General features: G+C 39.9%; 1 protein-coding gene across 9 annotated transcripts in view; it reads right to left on the bottom strand.

Annotated features, from left to right (window-relative positions):
- The window catches only part of Esr1 (estrogen receptor 1), a 371567-nt gene that overhangs the window by 37584 nt on the left and 309704 nt on the right, over positions 1-24279 (bottom strand). The gene's annotated exons all lie outside the window — the stretch shown is intronic.

Here is a 24279-nt window from a genome sequence, read left to right on the forward strand (position 1 = left end):
ACATGGTCCACTGCTAATTAAAATACTGCTAGGTGGAATGTGATGGAAATCTTGTAGGCTGCCTCTTTCTTCATTGACGTTTAGTTTGGTTTCAAGTATGATGACGTTACAACAATTCATTCCGTACTAACCCTCATGTTTGTCTCTCATGCCATGTACAGGAAGCTATAAAACAGAATTCTAGAATTAAAAATCCTATGCAAAAGGACATAAATATTATTAATTTTGGTGAACTACTTATATATAACATTCAAAAAACTGCATCTATAAATACAAAAATAGATAGACATCTCACATGCTAAAAACACATCTTATTTTTCTCTGACCTTCTTCCTCTTATCCTTTGTCTACATTTTCCCTTAGGAGAGCTGGTCATATCTTATTGATTATTAAGAGCTCTTTGTATATTATAGCAATTAGTTTGTGTTAGAGGTATTGTCATATGTTTTTTAATGTTGTTCTTGGCATTTTTTTTTTTTTTTTTTTTTTTTTTTTTTACAAAGTCCTTACTGCACATCAACTTTCCATTCGGAGTTCCAGAACAGCATCTTCTGGTTGAGAGGATAGATCTCTATTTGGTAGCATATGAAAATTCTCTTATGCTTACTTCTAGAAAAGAAGCCCCACACTCCTTTGTTTTATTCAGTCTTTGCTCTTCTGAGATATATTCATTTTTCTGAACACTTCATTGAGATATAACCACATACCATACACTCGTCCATTTAAGGAGCAGAATTCATCAGATTTTTCTGTTAACAGAGTTGTGCCACCAGCCTTTGGGATTTACTGTGGTGTGACTGGTAAGACAGGATTGAGCTTGCTATTTTTCTTCCAAGCAGCAAGTAATTATTAGTGTCTCTTACTAATCAAAATACCTTTATTTAGAGTGACCTGAAATACACAAGATACTTTCAATATATTAATTCCGGTCCAGCATTGTTAATGTGTTGCTTTTTCTCATGTTTCATGTCAGGGAATTTAGACCCAAACTGGTAAGGCAGATCACACACCTCTACCAACCAGAGAAAAGAACACCAACGACACAATTCCTTTTATTTTCCCTTCTAGTTCTATTTTAACTCATCCCACAAGGTTTACCGAGGAACTATTTTGTACCACCAATGAGCCTAGATATCAGAATAAGTAGGACAAGAGAGACACAAGGCATGAGTATTAATAACATATCAAGAATGGAAACAAGGTGACAAGGAAAAAGAGAAATACAATGAAATGGATATATTCCCTTATAAGGTATAGAGAGCCTCTACACACAATAGCAAGTCCCTCAGATGCAACCCAGATCAGGATTCAAAAAAGTGGCTTAGTATTTTCAGACTAACTTTACTGGGTTTTCTTATGCAATGGAGCGTCCTCACACAAGGGACATCCTTTAAGTATCTCGTAGAAACATATTGACAAATAGAGAGCTATATCTTCAAGTGGTTGGACATTGAATCTGAGTAGCAGAAGTGCCACATACATTTGCTTTGACTAGAAATCGGGATGATCAGGCATTTACTATGAAAAGAGAGGAATCTTTGAAAGTTACACTTCTGAACTCTGGGGGTGGGTCTGGTTTTCACATGGAAGGCTCTCTTAGCCTTGGTTAGAGAGTGCAGACTACACATAGGTTTTCCTTGTTCCCTGGTTGAATTTTTTAAGTCTTACATCTTCTTTCTAGTGAAAAGAATAAACAAAGATGGGGGAAATGTTTGGAGGATGAAGCTTTAAAAATAACAACTCACAGCCAAAATAGAGAAATGTTCCTTTCTCAGTGTAATGTCTCTGTTTACTTAACAGACTGCACAGCGGCAGGGGACGGAGCCTGCGCGTGGGAGGGAGCCTGTGCTCACCTGCTGTGAGCAAAAGTTCAGCTCAGAAACTGAGAAAGGAAAGGCTTAACAGTTCTCCCTTCTCAAAAGTCTCCCACATTTTCCCATAAGGAGTTTTTCTTAACTCCTGCAGCCCCTTCTCCCTGGTTACCCTGTTATTTTCAAGCAGCAATTATTACCTGGAGATACATGGAACTTGCTCCTCAGTACCTGGAAGAGGCTACAAATGGTTCATTTCTCAGATCTTCAACTCAGTCTTCAGGTGCAGAGTGTGTGTGTGTGTGTGTGTGTGTGTGTGTGTGTGTGTGTGTGTGCAATATGTATGGTATGTATGTGGTGTATGTGTTCATGTAGTATGTATGTATGTGGTATGTGTGTGTTCATGCAGTATGTGTGGTATGTATGTGATGTGTATGTGCACATGTCATGTATGTAGTGTGTGGTATGTAGTGTGTGTGGTGTGTCCATAGAGTGTGTGCAGTGTGTGTGGTATATATGTGGTATGTGTATATGGTATGTGTGGTGTGTGTTTGTGTGTGTGGAATGGTGTGGTGTGTTTAGAGCATGTGGATGGAACACAGAAACTACTAACCCCAGGGGCATAATCTTAGCATCCTTATAATCTCAATAAATATACATGCTTCATGTTTGGGAATCTGAAATTTGAGAGCTTCTTGGGGGATAATGAATGCCATGAACCTGAAATTATCTACACCAAGCTTTGAGAGGCTGAAAGAAGTTTATGTTGACAGCTTCATAAGAATGAACCCACTTCCCCTTTCAAGGGGAGCAACTCAGTGTAAACACTAGAGCCACCTACCTCTGGTGAACTAAGTAGAATTTATGCACCTCCGTGCTCCCATTATATCACAGCACATCACAGAATCCTGGCTGACTCCTCCTCACTGCATGATAGGGTGGTACCTATGGGTCTTTCATTGCTGCTAGTGCTTGGTGACCCAGTTAATATGCTTTGCATCAACCTGTGTGCCAGCACAGATGGGTGTGGACACCGAAGGCAGACTCTTGTCACCTGCCTGACATAAAGAAATCCCTCCCAGTTGTCTGAAGTCCTTGTATGTCATCGTCAGAGCTTCTTTTCAAAGTCCTGCCAGAAATGTTCTATGCTGACATCAAGGAGAAAATCAAACTCAGGCAATGACTTTAGTTTTCAAATGAACAGATGCACCGGAAGTTCCAGAAATGGATGGTATAACTATGGAGCTAGAGTTGACATTATGCTAAGACAAGATCAGCCTAAATTTATGAAATGCTCCTGAGGCTGAGCCTGAGATTCACATAGGGCATGGAAAGAAAAACAACAAGTTCTGAAAGGAAGCATAGATCAGAGGAGTAGTTTGGCAGGCAGACCAGCCTGTGACTCCCACTGTGAGACGTGACATGCTGCCATGGCCAGCTTCTCCAGGTATCATATCAATGTGACTGTCAGCGCACCTCGGAATCCCCTTGTGGGGAGCCTTGTTCAGCCACTTACTCTCTTCAAATGTGGTCCATTTGCCCTTCAGTCATGGGGGAAGGAGCAAGAACTTGAAGAATATCAGTTTAAGAGAAACAAGGCAGGCACAGAAATTCCACATGCACATGGAATCCAATCTAGTTCTTAGATGCAGAGAGTAGAATGGTGCTTGGCCTGGGCTGGAAAAGGGTCACTTAGTCAAAGGGTTTAAGTTTCTGTTGAATAGAAAGTATATGAAAGCCACATTGAACAGTGGTGCACATACACTGGGAAATTGCCTAGATTTCAAGTGTCCTCAGTATTACAAGTGATAATTATGTGAGATAATGCTAGTTAATTAGCTTCATTTAGCTCCTTCACAGTGTGCACACAGCTCCAAACTTTGTGTTGTCCACCACAGACACATACAGATTCTATGCAAGTTAGTTAAAAATAAACAATAATAAAATTAGCAATATAGAAAATCATGTTTAAAAAGAAATGAAGACTTTAGGTGCCTTTAAGTTTCAGTACACAGGACTATCAAGCAGCCATCTGTACTCTGAGACAGTTGACCTAGCAAACAAACAGAAGGCACGAACTATAAAATGAAGCTTTTGATTGTTGATGTCTCCAACCGTCAAGTCTTCTCAGTATGCATTGACGACAGGGAGCTTCTGTGTGTACCAGATGAAGCTTCTCATCTCTGCTTCAGCTGTGGCCAACGAGGAGAGCTGAAAGAAAGTACCTACAGTAGAGAAGCATGAAAGAAACTCCAGACCACTTATAGGCTGAAAGAAAATCTGAAAGTTTTCCCTGGGGCGCAAAATGAAGGACCAAAGTGCTTTGCAGCTTCTCAGGATAGAAATCACCCCAAGTCTACCCAATAGAACCTACAGCTTCCATGGAAGGGTGAGAGGGAGCCTGTCCATGAAAGTCCATAGCTTCAGTGATAGTACGAGATAGAGTCAGCCGTTCTTCCATTTTCCTGGATGAACATTTTTGTAGTGGGAGTCTGGCCCTTGCTCCTCCATTGGCTGCTAGGTATACTCGTAAGGCTAGAAAACCAGAGAGCAAAGTGCCTTGCTGAGGCATCTTTGAATGGAGGATCTGGATGTGACCATGCAACATCTCAGTGTGTCAGTAGGTGTGTTCTGTGTGGAGAATAGTTATTTGTTAGCTGAAAGACAACTGTGGCACAAGCTATGGCTCATCAGGTTTTCCTTTGCCCTCCCAGAATCCATATAGATGATATTTCCCTCTCTCCTGAAAAGGAAGGATGGGAGGATCACTAGATTCTGGCCAGTGGAAAATGAGAAGGAGCTGTTGAAATTACCTGTGGTAAATATCAATTAAGAAGCAGGCATGTGTTTCCTAATCTTTTCCTCACCTCATACCTTAGTCTGGAGACTTCAGACCTACCAGAATGGAGAGATGAGATGGAACCTAGGAGATTCTAGGTGTATCAATCAGAAGATCACACCCCAAAGAAGATGCTTATATTGAACTTGATCTGGATAAGAAACCATTACTCTCCTCAAGTAACTGGAATGTTAGGAGTGTCTGTCCTTCCTTGTCCCCAAATCCTTCTAACCCCAAAAGAAAAACGCTTGGGACACACGATATATTTACCTCTGTAGATATAGCTATTAAATAGCCAAAGGGGTGTGGGAACTGCACTTACAAATAGACCTTGAAATATCCAAAAGGACCTTGGAAAATAGTAGATCGGGGGCTTGGAAAAACATGCATCTGTAGATGCAGCCTTGGACATTTCCAGAATAGAGGGGTTATTCAGAGGAAAGGAAAGATACCATCTTAGAGCAATACAGTCAAGACAAAGAAGATCCAACTGAGGACACATAGGAATTACAGTCCAGGATTTGGGAAAGAAGCAGGGAGGAGGGATACCTTGAAGCAAAGAGGTGTCAGTAGTGTTATCATTTCAGAGAAACCAAGAGAGACAAGAAAAAGTCTGTGGGCTGGAAGTGGTAGCCCAAGGGATGGAAAGGAAGAAAAACGAATGTCTCCAAAGGCAAGAAACAGACTCTAAAATGTGTGCTAAGGTTGAGGCAGAGATTCTAAAAGGTAATATCAATTGATTGATGACAATAGGAAATGGGATGAACTGGTTAAAAAAATAACACAATACAGTAAATCAGCCGGTCATGAAAGAATAGGAGATGGTCAAGGTACATGAATACAGGGAGAAAATTTTCAAATAGTGAATTAAAGAGAATCAAACATAAGAGGCAATAATCTCAAAAATCAGACAGGCTTAGCAGGGATGGGGTGAGAGAAGCGAGGGCGTCAGAGTTTCCAACTCTGCAGAGAGGCCTTTGTCTCAATATACTGAGGTCCCCAAAGGCAGGACTTCCAAAAGCAGGGGAGAGATTTTTTTTTTTTACAAATGAAAAAGAGAAACCCTTAAAGCATTGAGATGAAAGTCCTCATCATTATAACAAGACACAGCATTAAACAACTGATTCCAAGCTGACAAGAAAAAAGAAATAGAAAAGTAAAGAAAAAAGATCCAGAATCATTTGTTTCTAATTCTTTGAAGCTTTGGGGCTTTTCTTCTAAATATACTGAACAAAGGCAAGAGAGGAAAGATGTAAGAATAAACATGGCTGATGATCCCTCTCTAGGTGAAGTCTATCCCCCTGATGTCCAACTCTCGGGCTGCCCACGTAGAAACCTAGCAGCCTTGGGGAAACTCTCTGGCCATACATGAGTGCCCTTTAACAAGGTGTATGCCAAGGAAAACGAGTTACCAATATAACAATAGCTACCCAAACCCATCAGCCCTCTTAGAGAGGGCACATTTAGATAGAAAATTCAAGGGAAAATGGAATAAAATAAACACAAACAGGAGGCAATTTTGAGAGTATAGCCAGAGGATCATCTTCTTGGGGTTATTATGGGAAAATGGAGATAACCATATCTCATGATTCATTTAGAAGGATTGTGTTTCAAGTGGAAATGATTCTTGGTCCATTACCTTGATAAGAGTTGCTATGAGACGGAGAGAGAGAGAGAGTCAGGCCCTGCTCACAGAAGATGGTTAGGAGAGTAAATGCATGGAGTGATTCAGCAGCGGTTTAGAAATGCTGACTCTCAAAACACGCCTTCAGAGGCAGCAGACCATGTGAAAGGAGCCGGGGAAACAGGGCCATGGGAGGGAAAGTCTCGGCATTTGTCTTTCCTTAGTGTATGTCTGCAGTTAGCTTTCTTTCTTTCTGTTTGTTTGATTTATTGATATTTAAAACCTGAGAGACACTATAATCAAGAAAGCCAATCAGTACAGGGGCTCAGTGTGAAGGTCTGCAATGAAATGAAAAGATGAAAAAATATGCAAATGATTTACTTAGCATAACTAAGTTCATATTCATTGAAAACAAAGAAATTTTTTTTTTTTTTTTTTTTTGGGTCAGGGAATGTCACTGGATGTTGTCCATTGATTGGAGAGAAAAAGGGCATTCACCTTCTAATGCCCGCCTTATGGGAGCATAAACAGTATCACTAAAGATGTCAGTTGTTATAGTCACCCACACACATTTTGTTTCCATATAGTTCCTTCCAGAACAAAGGTCTTACTACTCCTGCCCACGCATCCCATCCTGATGAAAGGCCAAGATCTTTATCTCTTTCCTCTTGGTCTTCACTACCATCTGCAAATGTGGACGTCAGCCTTGCTAAGGTCAGGGTATGCCTTCACCAGACTCCAATCACAAAGGACCAATAACTGATACCCCTATGACTCACCTATGAATGTGTTCATGTAAACAAAAATGGTTGTTGTGGAAATTATATTGACCTACAGAAAGGTGCGTCTTAATATGAACTTCAAGCATTCATAAAAAATGTCCAATTATCTTTATGAACCTACCTGTTACACAGAAGTAAAAGCTTTCTGGGAGTCTTCGCTATTTATTCTTAATACACCAGGGAGCTGGTAGTCAAAAGTGTTCTTAGGCAGAGAGCATTGTCTAACAGAAAAAAAGCTTCAACGCGCATTCTTTTCTTACACTTTTGGGTGATAAAGTAGTAAAAAAAAAAGGCAAGAGGCTGAAGTTGGTTATTATAGATGTTTCTATCAGAATGTGTAAAATACACTTCTGTGTTTCAATGGTTTACCAAAGGGAGATGGGATTCTGCACTTCTATAGAAAATGACCCACTTGAGTTTGCTTGTTCAATTTAGATACTTTGCGAGCTAAAGTAAATCCTTAGATGAAAATCCTCTCACAATTGTGGTAAATCAAATATCCAGAAAAGAGATTTGGCCCATCTTTGACAATACCCACATCAAGTATGGACCACGAGGAAAATGGCCTTAGTTAGTCACCTTTGTTGGGATATCTCAGAATTCTTCAAAGCGGTTGTGTTTCTCTCCTCTGTCCTCAGTTGAGCCAGTTTGGCTAACTGGGATAAAGGCAAATGAATGAATGAATGAATGAATGTGGTTTTATACATATGAGAAGAGTTTCTGGCTTTTGTTGTTTTGCAAAAGAAAATGCAATTCATAACTGTTCATTAAAGAAGTTTTGTTTGAGCATGATTTTGCATGTCTATTATATATGCCAAACTCTCTCATAGGCCTTAGGGACACAAGGGGTAATTTTAATTACTCACCCCTTCATTCATTAACTATCAAGTCAGGCGTTTAAATTCTGTACTGATTTTGTCTTCAAGTAACTCACAAGGTATACATCTCCTGACGTCTGTACAGCATCAAGGAAATAAGAGTGCTGTAATCCAGTCAACCCATAGGCAAAATTTTCACCCACCAACTTAGTAATGAGAGTCCCATGCTTTTCCTAGATCCTTCTTTGGACTTTACAGTCAAGTGTGACAGGCAGATAGCAGATGTGTGACTGTATGAACAAGGTCTTCTGTAGCTACTGAGGATGAGCCAAGTTAGTGAGAGGTGTTGAGCAAAATTGGTGACATGCCACCTGAGGCTTGAGTAATATGTTTTGAGGTTACCCAGACATATGTGTTTAAGTGAGAACGTTTTGTTTTGACAGTTCTTTTGAGAGGAGAATGTGTTCTGGCTTTGAACATCAATAGGAAGACCAATAAGGAAGGGCGAACAGTGCCAGAAATGTTTTCTAAAAAAAGTAAATTTAGAAATTGCCTACACATGATCTTTCTCTTAGGCTTCCTAATGTTTCTATGCGAAAGGACCTCTAACACTGTCAACAATCAACCATTCAGTGTCTTTCCTTCAGCTTACGACTATTGTACATCTCTGTCTCTTTCATTTTTCATTTCTTTCTTTTTCTCTTATTGTGAACAGTCTTTGCCTTAAGCCAATCATAAGGTCTCTGATGCTGCTCATTGGTTTCTTTTTGTTTTGTTTCTCTGAGACAGGGTCTCATTATGTAACCCAGGCTGGCCCTGAGCTTGTGATGCTCCCAATTCAGCCCCTCAAGCACTGAGATCACAGGTGAGTTCCACCAAGTATAATTGTGCTACACAGTCTCCAATTCCTAACTCCTTCATCTCATGCTTCTGATTCTAAGTTTTAGCTGAATGAAACTATACACACTAAATACACTGAATTGGCAAAGGCTGAACAAGTAGTTTTGGGAGAAGTTGGGGAAGCAAAGACTCTTCAGCCGATGTCAATGATATTTTGTCTTTTAGAAGTTCTTTTTTGTATGAAGTTACTAATTTGGAAGTGTATTTTTCTGCTATTTCTTTTGATGATGCTAAAATCCAAGGTGCAGTGTTCTTGTGTCGGCAATAATAGGTAGTCCTGTATAACAGGCAAAGAGCAATGATGAGAGAGAGTGGGCTTTCTGTTATGGCTCTCCTGTCAATAGATGATTGTACCACCTGGAGCAATCAATTCTAGAATTCAATTTCTCATCTTAAAATAAGGAGACTCAGGTGAATGAATGACTTTCAACCCATCTTTAGATGTGAGGTCTTCTTAAGTAATATGTAGTGCCCCAACTATAATATAGAAGCAAAATGCCTCTGTGCTGAAAGAGCTGAGAAAAGGCTTTCAGAGACCCAATTCATCCTCTTTCTTCCAAAGCAAGCCCCTCAGCCACTTCTGTGAAAGCCCCACAAAACACAGTGTCAAAAGTGCTGCCTTCGATCTTACTACAATTCTAAAGTGATCCAGCAATCCTATAAGTGCAAACAGGAAAATCAAAGTCTTCAAAATGATACTTGAAGCAGAGTCAAAATACCAGAGACTCGCTAGCTTCTTTGAGAAGGTAAATGCTTTCACTTTTTAGTTTCTTTAGTCACTGAGTTCCACCCCTGGTGACCAAACTTCTTGCAATACTCTTCCTGGTTTTCTTGTTCTTGCACTGATCAAATCTCAGTGGAATACCACAACCAGCCCCAGCAACAATCATAAAATATTTATGACATTTACATTTATTGAGTTGAAATGAGGTATCAATGGACACAGCTTAGGTATGAAACTATCAAGTCCCTAGAAACCTCATGAGAAAAGTGCTATTCCAGAAAAGGAAACTGAGGCACGGAGAGATTAAGAGACTACTCGGTCTCACTGAGTTGGGGACAGTTTTGCAATAAAATGCAGAGTTGGGGCTCCCAACTGTAATGCTGAACAGTCTTCCACTGCCACTCACTACTCAGGATGAGCTTGTGGCCACTGCCCCTGGTCTTGGTGGTGTCTCAGCCTATACTCAGCTTTCCTAGGCAAGCAGTTCTAGAGTCTTCTCTTCCCAGTATACCTAAGCACCAGTGGGGAGAGCTATGAGCTCACTCAATTTGAAGCTTCTGTGGCAATCAGGCTTTAAAGATATTACCCCCATAGTCTCTGAAGTTTCACAATCTGTTCTGTAACCAAGTTCACAAGCCTTCTGAGGTCTGAGCCCTGGGGACTTGCACCCTGATTCATCATTAGAGATCCTGCAACTTTTGTGTGATCTCCCTTACAATATCCTGCTGATTCTCTACCTGTCACTCGTGGCCACTTCTTCCATGTAAGGTGGAGTAAAGTGCACCACAGACTGCAGTTCCATCTCTAGCCCTTGTTTGCCAGTTACCTAGATAGTTTCCTTTAAACATATGGAGCCTCGGCACCATAGAGCTGGAGAGTAAAGTACTTCCCATGAAACGATGAGGATAACCAGAGTTGGGCTCTCTAGCCTCCACACAAGTGCCAGCCAAGGGTGGCAGCGAACCTGTAATCATTGTACTTGGGAGACAGAGACTGGAGATGACTGGGGCAAGCTGACTAGCTTGAGTGGTTGAATCAAAAAGTATAGAATTTAAATGAGAGAGGCTACTTCACTATATAAAGTGGAGAGAGATAATAGAGACACCTGACATCAACCTTTGACCTCCACATGTTCTTGTATATAGATGTGAACATATATACATACATATATATGTACTACATATATGCACACACTATATATTACTCTCTCTCTCTCTCTCTCTCTCTCTCTCTCTCTCTCTCTTCCCCTCCCTATGTTTATACAACCATGCCTGTAGAGAATATGCTGTAGAGAAGTGTATCATATTGTTCCTATATACCTAATACCTAGGAAAATATTATTAATAATATTTAATTAAAAATGGACCCATAAAAGACTTGGTAAGGTAGGAAACACAGTTTAAGCCACAATCGCAGCATATATTGTCACCATTCAAAATGTATCTTTTCCAGAACGGCAAATATTTTTAAGTTTAATGATTTAATTCTTTTTTTCTCTTACAATTTCACACACATGCACTATGAGTTGCCCCAGCTCTACAATCACTGTCTACTCTTCCCCAAAACAAATCTCTCTCACACATTCGTGTCTATTTGTTTCGTTTTGTGACACACCAAGATTAACCAGGGACATCCGTCTGACTATGGCTTTAGAGCTAAGCAGTGGAATAACTTGAGCTCAGTAGTGGGTACACAACTAATGACAGTGTTCCCCATGCCCTCCCAGAACCTATCAGTAGCTCAGAGATACAGTATAGGGCCCTGAAGTCCTTCCCTTCCTTGCATGATTATTGACAGGGCTGATCTTTTATGGGCCTGGTGCTACATTGGTGTGAGCTAATGACTAGATTACAATATACCATACCATACCACACCACACCACACCACACCACACCACACCACACCACACCACACCACACCACACCATACCATACCATACCATATTGTACCCATACTATTCTGAGTATAGGAGATAGCATTTTATACCTCTTCACCCTATCTTCTGGCTCTTACATACTTTGTGTCCACTCTTCCACACTGATCCCTGAACCTAAGAGGAGATGGCTTGTTTAGGGGTGGACTCATATCTGTCACTGGCTTTCTGCTTCTTGGTCCATCATGAGTTTCTGCATTCACTACCGCCCGTTGTAAGAGAAGACTATAATTTGGGAGGAACATTTCTATAGTTTGTCACTAAGATGTTTTAAAAAAAAAACCCATACAGTATAGGAGAAAGAGCTTAAGTGCTTAGTGGAATGTGAAACAAAACTAAGAGAAATTCATCGAAGTTAAGGGTCAGGCTTCCCATCACCCTTCAAAGGCCAAACAGGCTCCTTCTACCCTGACCGTGCGCATGTTTGTAGCCGTCACGTGCAGTAGGAACGTCAGGGAAGAAATACAAGATTGTACAGACATCTCCTCTAGATACTTGCTTGCTCTTCATCGTTGCAGGGAAGAGCTCCCCTGCCCTCACTGCCCGTCATTAAGTATTTCCAAGGCTACAGCTTTAGGCCTCAGGCCTCAGGAATCATATCACCACGTCCTAGGTCAGTATGAAAGGCAGTCAACGCCATTGTTTTAAGCTTCTCTGAAAAACAGCAGCGGAGGATCCTAGTATTTCTTTGGTGACTGGCGCTAGGATAAATTATCCTGGAAACCATGAGTGAACAAGGCTTTTAGAAAACCACTGTTTTCTTCCCCAGGCCTTAGTCTCCCTGAGGATAGTGGCTGCTCTCTGACCACCCAGACCCCATGGAGGGTTAAAATGGATTCTGAAGCAAGGGAAACAGGCCTCCTCCCAATGTGGAGAGCCTCAGTCTGCAGAAAGCTAATGAAACTCTTGAAGCAGCGTCCTTCTCCTCCACCTACACTTTATTGAAATGCTTTTGAGTCTTATTGTGTTGTAATTACATGCTATAGAAAACTCTAAAGACATCTGCTTCAAGGATTGGACCCTCGACTCTTACTAAAACATTTCAATTCCATTTTCCTGTGCACACACTCTCCAAATGCATCAGTGAGGGCCCTACACAAGTATTTCCATTTCATGTTGTAAAGAACTTAGAAGTAATGCAGGTTCCTGACTTGGCTGTGGATGGACAGATGGGGAATGTCCTTGGGGAGCCTAGGGGTTGCTGTCTCTTTGCTTCCTATATTGTACTGTGATAGTTGATCCACACAAAAGAACTCGATAATAAATAATGTTTTTAGAAAGCATAATAAAAATAAACCCCATTTGTGTAAACATCTTGTTTCTGTTTTTATTTTCTCTAGAAAATTGTTATGAGATTTACTCTTTTGGTATTTCTTGGTGGTTAAAACATTTTCTACACTGTAAGACATAAATCTTAACCTTGAGATAAGTATTTTCCTATAAAATTTTAACTTAGGATTTGAAGTTCTTTATTCATCTCATATTAAAATGTCACATATGGTGTGGGGGTATCAGAGTTCTTTTCTGTAGAGAGAGATAATCTCCCTAGAACCCTGAGGACTTCATGGTTATTCCTGTCCCCGAGATTTTCAGTGCTCACTGTGAAGCAGCCCAGCTCCCAGGTTCCCTTCTACCTTTCACTAGTCATGGTGTACATTTCTACATCAGACCATATTGTCTGAATTATCATACAGTGTTCTGATTTTTCTTTCTTAGAGTGTCCTTAACCCAACCACCTAACCTTTGAAGGATACATTTAGGTATGCTTGGTCCTTGACTTTTTCACATGAACTTTAAAATGAACATAGGATTAGGATTGTAAATTCACACATTTATAGCTCAATTTATGATGAAGTAACACATTTTTAGCAATGAGTATTCCTCAACATAGATATACTAACACTTCCTTTTCAGAGGTTCATGAACGTCTCCCAACAAAGGTTTATAATTTTCATGGCATAGTTCTTACAATTTCCCAATAAACTTATTCCAAAATATATTACAGATTTGTTGAAACTGCTAAGAAGATATAATGTGATTTTTTTTTTACGTTGGCAGAATTAAATTTGATTCTGAAATGTTGAAATTTAAATATTTTGAGGAAAAGAAGTTCTTATCTCAGAATGTTTTGAACAGAATATATTATCTGTATAATTCTTCATTGTTTTTTTAAAAAATGAATTTTATGGTGCACATCTGCTGACAAATGGAAAATAATTTCATAGGCTTTCTCTCTCATGCCTATTAAGCTATAAAAACAGAACAGTGTAGCATGCAACCTAAAATGTCTTATTCTGAGTGAGCTGAGACCACAAACATGCATAGAAACCATCTATTGTTTCCAAAAGTATAATTCATGGTGCCATTAAATGCACCTTTCATGTGGGTTGTGAAAAAATAAGTTGTTGAGGGCAGACAGGAGAGAGTAATGGAAAGGGGATAAGATCTCTCTCTCTCTCTCTCTCTCTCTGTGTGTGTGTGTGTGTGTGTGTGTGTGTGTGTGTGTGTGTGTCTAATATTGGCAAAGAATAAATTTAAAGGTATTAAGTCCTATTGGACACCCCATGTAGTGTTTCTGATGCCATTCTGTGTCTGACAATGCCATGTGTCTGCACATGCAAATCTTCAGTTCTTGTTGGCTGTTCATAAGAGCTGAGCATGGCTCAAGTTCTTGGGATTATAATGGAGGAGAAAGACTCAGGCCACGGACTAAGATTTACAGATGCAGCAGCAAACATGTTTGTGGTCATTATTAGGGGGGCAGAGGGAGCAAAGGAAGAAGAGTGAAATCAGAGAGGAAAGAAACTTAGAAGAAACATACAAGGGACAAAAGAATAGTTGTGCAAACTGTAATTAGCTTATGAGATCTCCCAGGTATCAGCTGGAAATGAACTGATATCATCTGTCCCAACAAACCACACAGTAGAAGCTTCAATGTACTTAACATTTTGAAGTTGAGCACAGATAATGCCAGTAGCTGCAACTCTAGTGTGGTCAGAAAATGCTGAGTGACAAGCTGCCTTCATTCCCTACCACTAGTAATAGGAAAGGAACAGCTTCTAAAGGAAGAATTGGCTGCAGACACTTCACAGACTGAGCTACCACCCAGGGCCCTCTCGCTTCAACTTTTATAAGCTATTTGACATGCCATTCAACAAAGTTATTGTTATAGTTATTTATTTATTTATTTATTTATTTATTTATTTATTTATTTAATGCATGTGAATGCTTTGCCTGCTGTATGCATATGCAGTGTGTACCTGCCTGGTGTCAGCAGAAGTCAGAGAGGCCTTTGGATCCCCTGGAACTGGAGTCATGAATGGTCGTGAGCTATCACGTGGATACTGGGAATTGAACCCGGCTCTTCCACAAGAGCAACAGTTGTTTTTAACCTCTGAGCCATCTCTCCAGCCCCATTTTTAAAAAACATTTAGATGCTTAAGGACAGGAAGAAAGAGACAGAAGAATCTACTTGCTATTGTATGATTTTATACTTGGTAACCTGGTGGAGTTAATGAAACCCTACTTTGCATATGAGAGAATTAAGCAGAGTAGTATCTATAGATGTATAAGAAGTATACAAAGAAGTATTCTCTATTATTGGTCAATATAGAGAATATCCAGCTAAAAGACAGAATTGAAGAACCATTTATGATATTTATACATCACACACATAGTGTATAATAAATAAAAAACATTGTATTTACCTTCATAATTTTATGTACTTATGTCAAATAAGCAGCAATAATCCTTATGTGCAAATAAAGCTATGTGACACTGGACACTGATTTTTAAATGAACAAACACTAGCAAATGTTTAAATGTTGAAAAAAAGTGTACCAAAAGATTTTATTGCACAGGGAAATATATAACTCAAACCATTTGAGAATACCTTAGCTTTTCAATAACAACTGGGACAACTGGAGAGACATTTAGAGACATTGTCTTACTTAGGGTTTCTATAGCTGCACAAAACACCATGACCCAAAAGCAACTGAGGAGGAAAGGTTGTATTTGGCTTCCACTTCTACATTGTAGTCCATTAGGAAAGGAAGACAGGACAGGAACTCAAACAGGGCAGGAACCTGGAGCCAGGAGCTGATGCAGAGGCCATGGAGGGATGCTGCTTACTACCTTGATCCCCATGGCTTGTTCATCCTGATTTCTTATAGAACATGAGCTCATCAGCTACATACACTGGGCTGGGTCCTCCCAAATCAATCATTGATTAGAAAATACCCTACAGACTTGCCTACAGCCGGATCTTATGGAGGTATTTCCTCAACTGAGGCACCCTCCTCTCAGATGACTTTAGCTCATGTAAAGTTGACATAAAACTAGCCAAGGCAGACACGGAACTTGATCTTCAATCTAAACTTGAAAAAAAAAATCAGGATAATTTCGTTGTACAAGTCCTCTTGATGTTGATGGAGCTACTGCATCCTGCCTTGGCAAACACCTCGATTGCTCATGGCTCCTCTCTCTGATATCACTCTTCCTTGAATAGTGTAGTTATAGTTAATACATTTACTCCTACCCACTCTATATTCACACGAAACATATATAGTCCCATTAGCAATGATGATCTTCTGGGATCAAATCCTCAGACTCTCTTTGTGCTTACTCATGGGGCAGCAAAATACTACTAACACTCCGCTCTATGTGATACCTCAAATCCATGTGAACTACACTCTCCTACCTTAGCAAACTCAACAACATCTTTTCTTTCTCCATGTTAGCCTCAAAAGAACTAAAATAGAACTATTATGCCTTTAGAGTTGAGTTTGCGTATGTGTGCATGTGTGTGTGTATTACAGTATACTTTTAGGCAGGATGCATGTATAATGAGCATAGTCATGCTAAACACATGGAAATATCAAGAAGGAATTAGCGTATCGCAGCTAAAGAAAGGATTGCTTTTCACTCAGACTCCATGGCCATGGGGAAGAGATAAAGGAAGATTCAACTGGGCATGGGCACTCTAAGGTCTGAGGATCGATCATTTTGAGCAAATCATTTGCACACAAGAATCACTAGATAGTAAATGGTGGTCTCTGATGCTCCTTTTCTATACCTTCCAGTATTAAGCAAACTCCTGTGGCTATGTCTGTTCATTGTTTGTGTGTTTGCTGCAACAAAATGCCAAACAAAAGCAAACTTATGAGAAAGAAGGATTAATTTTGGCTCACAGTTTTGGGAAGTCATGGTAGCAAGAGCCTGAGGCGGCGAGCTGTATTGCATTCAAAGTCAGGAAGCAGCAAGGCATGCATGCTCATAGTCGGCCGGCTCTCACTTTTTAATCTAGCCCTGTAGAGACAATCTGTTGTGCACTGTGTGGAAGTATTTGCTTGTCAATAAACAAGCCTATGGCCAATGAGCTGAGGTAGGATTAGAAAGTGGGGAAACCATCAAGGAGAGAGAAATTCTGGGATAGAATCAGAGGCTCAAGAGAGATTCGCCCCAGACACAGAGAAGGACAGCCACTTGAAACTAATGACCAGGTAACCAACCATGTGGCATTTATAAAATATACATGTCATTAAATGATGTGCTAGTTGGGAAATAGGCCCAAGCTATTGGCCTAGGCATTTGTTCATATATCAGAAGTCTCAGAGTCATTATTTTGGGAACTTGGACATGAAAGCCCAAGGTCACACAGTTCAGGGCCTCATCCTGGGGAATGGTGCCACTCATATTTAGGGTCTACATCTCAATTAACCTACTCTAGATAATCTATCACAGACATGTCCAGTGATGTGTCTCTTTAGAGATCCTAGACCCTAGCAAGTCTAAAGTCAAACTTAACCATCACACTTTTGTGCTCAACAAATACCTACTGAACTGAAATTAATTGAGCTCTAGACATCATAGCCTCCAAAGTAGCCAACACCGCTTATAGTTGTGCTTTGGCAGTGCTCATGAAATGAAATGGTCTTACTAGGGGATGGCTTAGTGGCAGAGAATATGCCTACCATGCCTTAGGTCCTGGGTCAACCCATACTATGCATGGGGATAAAAGTGTTCTTTACTACCTCAGCATGGAAAAAAAAAATCACTGTAACAAAAATCATACAGTGGTGAAATGACTTGATCGTCCTTGTGTAGGTAGTTATAATTTAAACAATGTTAGCATATTTTAAAATTAGACAGTGAAAATATGATTTCAATTTAGCAGATGTGTAATTGTTCAAAATACACGGCAACTAAAAACAAAGCAGCATATAAAAATTCAAGTAAGGCCAAATTAACTTCCTACACAGGATTAAGGCTTTGTTTGCGATTCTGCCCTTTCCCAGGAACAATTATATATATATTGAGTGGATCCTTACTGCTTACAGGCTTGATTCCCTTAAGGACTTAAACACCCGTGGCTTAGCACTTCTACAACACAGCGTTGCTTGATTGCTTTTGTTTTTAAGAGGAAATCTCAGTTTGAATTTTTTGGTTTTTTTTTTCCACTATTTCCAGTAGAGTCTTTGCTTGTACTTCCATGATTTGGTCTGGATGATCAAATAGAATTTTCTTGAAATACTGTTATGCATATCTTTCAAATCTTTATTAATATGTAGACCTACATCATGTGTAGTACCTACCAAAAGTATATGGTTTATCTGTTCTGGGTCTAGGAGATAATTTGATTACTCTTCCATCAGAGGTAATGGTATTGATGAGAAGAACCCTCAAAGCATGGGTGCTGATGTTGAGTTGCCTTTGTCTTTTTTCTCTGGTCCAGGACCCCACTTCAGAGAATGGTGTCCATCACATTTATGGTGAGTCTTCCTCTCTACATTCACCAGAGATAATTAATCCTTTACAGGCATGTTCAGATATTTGTCTCTTTAGTGATTCTAAATTTAGATGTGGCGTGTGTGTGTGTGTGTGTGTGTGTGTGTGTGTGTGTATGTGTGTGTGTGTGTTGCATGAAGAGGCATGAGAGGGGTTTGAAGGTCAATGTTGAACATCTTCCTCAATTGTTCTCTAACTTATATTTCTGAGACAGTCTATGCGAAAATCCAGAGCTCACTGACTTAGCTAGGCTGGCTAACCAATGAGTCTGGGGGATTCCTTTGTTCCCACCTCTTAGATTAGATTAGAGGCACACGTTGCCACACCCAGTTTTTATGTGGATACTAGGTATTGAACTCAAGTCCTCATGTTTATGTAGAAAGCCTTTTATCCACAGAGCCATTTTCAAGGTTAACTTCTCCCTTCTTTGGGTTGCAGTTTTACAGTTGATAGCTCCATGGTTGTCCGGGCATGAAAACAAAAGACTTTTGGAAATAATCAATTAGTTTTACCTGTTCAGTGATGAGAGTTATAAAAAGCATAGCTAACCAACAGCTCCAAGCTAAAGTATAAATTAGCAAATGCGTTCAGACCTATAGTCTCATGCACTTAACAAAATACGGCATCAAAGATCAGCCAGGGCCGACCCATTCACATTAAAGAAGTTGAATACATGTGAGCTTCCTTTCTCTCTTTATCATCCAGTTCCAAAAGGGGGGGGGGGAGGGAGGGAGAGGAAAAGGCCGAGGAAAAGCAGAATCAATTTTCTAAATGTATTGCTAAGTTAACTTAGTAATCACTAGTAACCATGCTAATGATTACTGGTCTGTTAGTACATTTACATGTTGTGCAATGAGCAACTTGGGGGCAAAGGAGGGCAAGCCAGGCAAAGTGGGGGGTACAGGGTCTTTGTCAATACTTTCTGAGAGTGAGGCAGAGCCCAGGGCAAAGTTACTCTAGTAATTGGAGCCATCTCCTACTCAAGATCAGCTTTGCGGAGAGGTGTCTCAGTCTCTACATTCTCTTCTCCCCATAACCTGTTCTGTTCTCCTGCATCTGGTGAAAGTCCCAAATCTACACTACTCGGGGGGTACATTTTTGAGCAGGCAACAGAAAGGAAGACCCTGTCTCCTTTCTCCTTGTCCCCTAAAAACACATGTGGAAAGATCCCATTCTGAATTCATTAACTTATTGCGGAACAATATATTTTTAATTATTTCCAGTAGAAAATTCTACAAAGAATTTGATGAAGTTTTACAAGGGGAAGGGGGGTGGGGAGAGGCCAACAGAATTGCTGGAAGCATTGTACAGGGATTTTTGCACATTATTTCATTTGTAATTTTCTTTAAAAAAAATTTAAATCTAAAAATGAGAAGGCTTTTGTTTCTAGTAAATGAGGTGAGTTTTTTTTTCCAATTGAAATGAATTTATTATCAGAAAACAGTCTGCTCTTTCTTAGAAAAGCCAGAGTGTTCTATCCGGTGAGCAACCTGTTTTTCTCTTAAGGGAAGGGAACTTATTCCCATTTCATGCCTACAAGCAAAAGAACTTTCTGTTGTTCGGTACTGTTTCCTGCAGGCAGAGCCTCCTGATGTGGGAGCGATGGAAGGAGCTAGATCAACAACTCTCTGGCCAGAGGCTTGGTAGAATTCTGCTCGTCGAATTAGTCCCTGCTTTTTCAGAGGTATGAATCATTTTTTCTCCCCTCTGAGAGTGAATGGGAATCAAAAAAAGAGAGCTTTGGCTTCCTGAGAAATCCACAAATATTTCTCAGAATTTGTGAGCACTGAGAGCTCCAGCAAAACAGCCCCTTGGAAATTGGACAGTGTTCGGAAGAGGCAATTAGCATTGTGTCCTCTCACATTGAATCTGTCTTCCAGAGACATCGACTTCACTCCTGCAAGAGCCAAGAGACCCCACAAGGAGCAACGCACCGAGAACACACGTGCTACTGTGTTCAGCCTGTTTTTCTAGTATGGGCATGCATGTGGGACTAAAGGAAGAGGCAGATTCCTAGGAGACACAGAAGGCATAGTTAGTGTTTTCTAGTGCCAAAGCACACCAATGTATGAGGTGTTAGAATGGAAAATGAACTCTCTCCATTTCCTGATTGCTTTCACAGGCATTCTTATTATCTTTAGCTTTCCTTTTATAAAATACACACACACACACACACAGACATGCACACACATATACATGCAACACATATACCTCCACATACCAAATACCACACATACATATGCACACACCATGTACTCACTCACACATACATTCACACACACACACACACACACACACACACACTTATTATTTTTTTTGTTTTTAAATATATCTTGTAATAACCTTTTCTCTCTTTTTTTTTCACAAGAAAACTTGATGGCACAAATTATGTGAACTTCGTTGCTGTGGGATCCAGGGAAGGACCAGACATGGTGGGCAGATGGAGCCTGGCAAGGATAAAATTGGCTGACAAACTGGTGACTACCAGGAAAGCTATAACCCGGCAGAATCAAGATATCATGGCATGTCATCAGGGAGTAAATCAGGCAATAATTCTCTTTTATATGGACACTGGCTAGGAATCATGCCCTCTGATTATGAATGTGGGATGGCAGCACATTGGGTTTTAGTTTCAAAATCACCAACTCCTACTTGCCAGTATAAACACTTCAGTGACTCAAGGAGAGGGTAGGTGCATTCTCTCCTCTGATAGCCTTATAAAACACAAATGCTTGTGTTAACAGGGGAAACCTAAGAGCACAAAAGATATACACAATCACTAGTAGGTAACGCTCCATCTTTTGTCAGCAACCATGGCAACCCCTGGGTTACAGGGATACATAGGATTTGAGACTGTCTCCTTCACTTCTACGCAGTTAAAAATGTCCTTTTGGGTGTGGCTCACCTTTCAGAGGTAGCATCCCAAAGCCAAAGACACAGCCACAGGGAAGATGTTAATATTTAGTCCCTATCTGTCGGCTCTCAAGCAACCACTGAGCTTTGAAACTTATAGGTATCTATATTTTTGTTATTAAAATGTATATTATATTGATGGGAAGGACAAGGTAACTGAACCTAACTTCATAGAGGTTGGAAGCTTGTAGAGTGGTGATATTTATAGGCTGACCCTCAGAGCATCTTTCAAGGGTATACAGATTTTAAGGGGCTTCTTCTCACAACACTGTTCATTATGATATATCTATCTGACTCACCCATAACTGTCATCTGCAATCACTAAGAAGGTAATTAAGCAATGCTAAAATTGAATAAGATTGAATGGTCTGTCAATGATTAGAAGGATATAGGATCTTTATGTTCTGGATCAAATGTTATCTTTTTGAAATATTTAAATAAACATCTTTGTCTAAGCATTTTAATTCTCACTAACATCTATTCAGAATAGAAAATGAGTTTGTCATTTTCTAATCATATTAACAAGCATACCTAAGTATTTTTTTTTGTTTGTTTTGAGACAGTAACACACTGTGTAGCACAGTCACAAACTGAAAATTCTCCTGTTTCACCCTCTATGGTGCAACAGTTACAGGAGATGTCCTACCGGACCCACATTTTCTAAGTATTTGTGATTGTACTAAGGTCTTAAATAATGGGTCGGTTCTAGGAAAAATAAAATTCATTGTTTATTATCCCCTTTGGAATTTAGAAGTTGCTTAAGAGGCTTATGGAGTATAATCACAGGCTAAATGTAGCCATGAATTAAGAAAAAAAAAAAAAAAACTCTTCTAAAAAAGATGGATACTAAGCTCTGTGAAGACTATAAAGTAATGAGCCAGTAGTTGTGAGCAGAAATCAAGCACAAGTGAGTTCAATGATAGTGATGGCCGAAATACCCATCAACCTGGGGACTCTTTTTCACTTACTGAAAACTTCCTGAGGACTTACTACCAGGATAACCATGGCCAGGGCCACTAAAAAGTAATTTCTGGGTCTCAGAGAAGACTCTGTATGTTGGAGGTAACACCAAGATGATGAGATTTGGTTGGACCACAAGACGTTTATGAGCCCATAGATCAAATGACACACAGTCATCTGGTAGGATGAGGCTCCAGAGGAAGGAAGAACTGATCACAGAGAATTCAAGCAAAAGAAAGCCTGCTTTCTCGCTAAAGAGAGGGAAACCCTGAAGGAGAGTTTTATGAAAAATAAGTATCTGAGCTGAGACTTCAGGGGTGGGTGAGTTTCTAACAAGAGAGGCTTTTCAGAGCAGTGGGAGAAACTTGTGAAGCTGGACACACCTATAATCCCCATCCCTTGGGAGGCTGAGGTGGGCGAGGGCATCATAATTTCAGTAACAGCTTATGTGACATGGTGAGACTCAATCACACAAATCAAGGCACCAAAGCTAATGTTTTTAAAACTTAAATTTGACATTTTGTTCCCAAGTCGCATGTCAATTTCCACTGCTAGATATCTTGAGCCTGGACAAGGTCATCTAATACCAAACATCCCCATCTTGCTCTCTCATTCACTGGCCTTCTTCAGTTATATCATCTGACTATGTCTGTGAAATCTGTGCTCAACAAGCTTCTTAAAGACAGCCCAGCCTGACACACACAAGAAGCCTATGTGGTACTTTCAAGAGAACATGAGAGTCAATCGAGAAGCATCAAGATTACAGTGGTACTTTGGGTCATCATCTCTGGTGGCACTGTGCATGGAGATTGAAGAAGAGAGGAGTTCAAGCAAGAAATAGAGACACAGACGGAGAAGTACACAAACAAACGATGAGAGTATAAGGAGGGTTTCAGCCATTCAGAGGAACAGTTGAGAGGTCACTAGACAATCTGTTAATGAAAGAGGTAGAAGTTGTAATTTATCCATGAGGTAATGTCACTAAGACAGAAAAAAAAAAAAAAAAAAAAAACCAAGAATTGGAATTGATAAGGAAGATAATGCATCCAGTATTGGGCATGAATCTCCAATGTATCTGAGACAACAACAGGACTATCTAGAGAAGTTGACTTTTCCACAATTTGTCCTTCAGCCAACATGTCTCATAAACAGGAAACGTCTAAAAGTGATGAGCACATGACATTCTGTCATACTCTGGATGGGATGCTACCAGGGTGTAGGAAGTAGCTTCCTGGAGTGCTATTAAAACCTACAAGACACAAAACAGGCTCCAACCCCCAAAAAGAATGGTCCCAGATAGTAACCATGCAGAGGCAGAGAAATCCTCTTCTAGAATGATTTGAAAGTCTAACTCTGGATTTATTTATTTTTAGGTAGAAATGAATAAACTTCCTTGAGACATGGTGGGGAAATTAACCAAAACAGAAATACAAGGAAAGGAAAGAAAGAGATTGAGGAATCCCCAGGAGACATTCCTTGAATGAGGTAAACTGAGAGTCTTTTATATGCAAAATGCAATCTTTTATGACTATTCTCTGTAAGCACATAGGAACCTAAGAAGAGAGGTAATGCTGAGAAGGGCATTCATGAAGCAAGTCAGTTCAGTTATGAACACATAAAAGCTTAAACACTGAGAGCACATGCCAGCCTAAAATTCAAAAAAATAAAAAGGACAAGAAAAATGAACAAACTTAAGAAGGGGAAGTTAGAGAAGTGTCAAAGTGGGCTTTGGGTCTATCATTACAAAGACATTTCTACAGTCCGACAAGATGGATGTATACATGTGTAGATGTAGTTCTAAGGAAAAAGGCTAGTAGCCTCTCCTCGTGTTTTGTGAAAATGTTTTATGGACAGCAAAATCTGTTTTTAGGGAAGTATCAAAGTTTCTTAAAATTAAATTAATATATTAAAGCAGAAGTCAACCACTTCCACAGTTCTCTCTCATAAATCTTGCTATAACTCTGCTCCAGGAGTCTTGACAGGTGTAGAGACTCAGCTCCTTTTCTGGCAACAATCAAGATGAGAGGGTTCCTGCATCTTTGGGCATGATATGATATTTACAGAGGCAATTAGAAAACTACTCAGCATAGCAGCTGGTGCTGGGCAGGGTTTCCATTGGTGGGAGGCTGTTCTGAATAATATCTATATCCTATTACTCTAAGAAATTACTGGAAAAAAAGGTATCAGGA

The sequence above is a fragment of the Arvicanthis niloticus genome, chromosome 28 (genome assembly GCF_011762505.2).
Source record: "Arvicanthis niloticus isolate mArvNil1 chromosome 28, mArvNil1.pat.X, whole genome shotgun sequence".
Lineage (NCBI taxonomy): Eukaryota > Metazoa > Chordata > Mammalia > Rodentia > Muridae > Arvicanthis > Arvicanthis niloticus.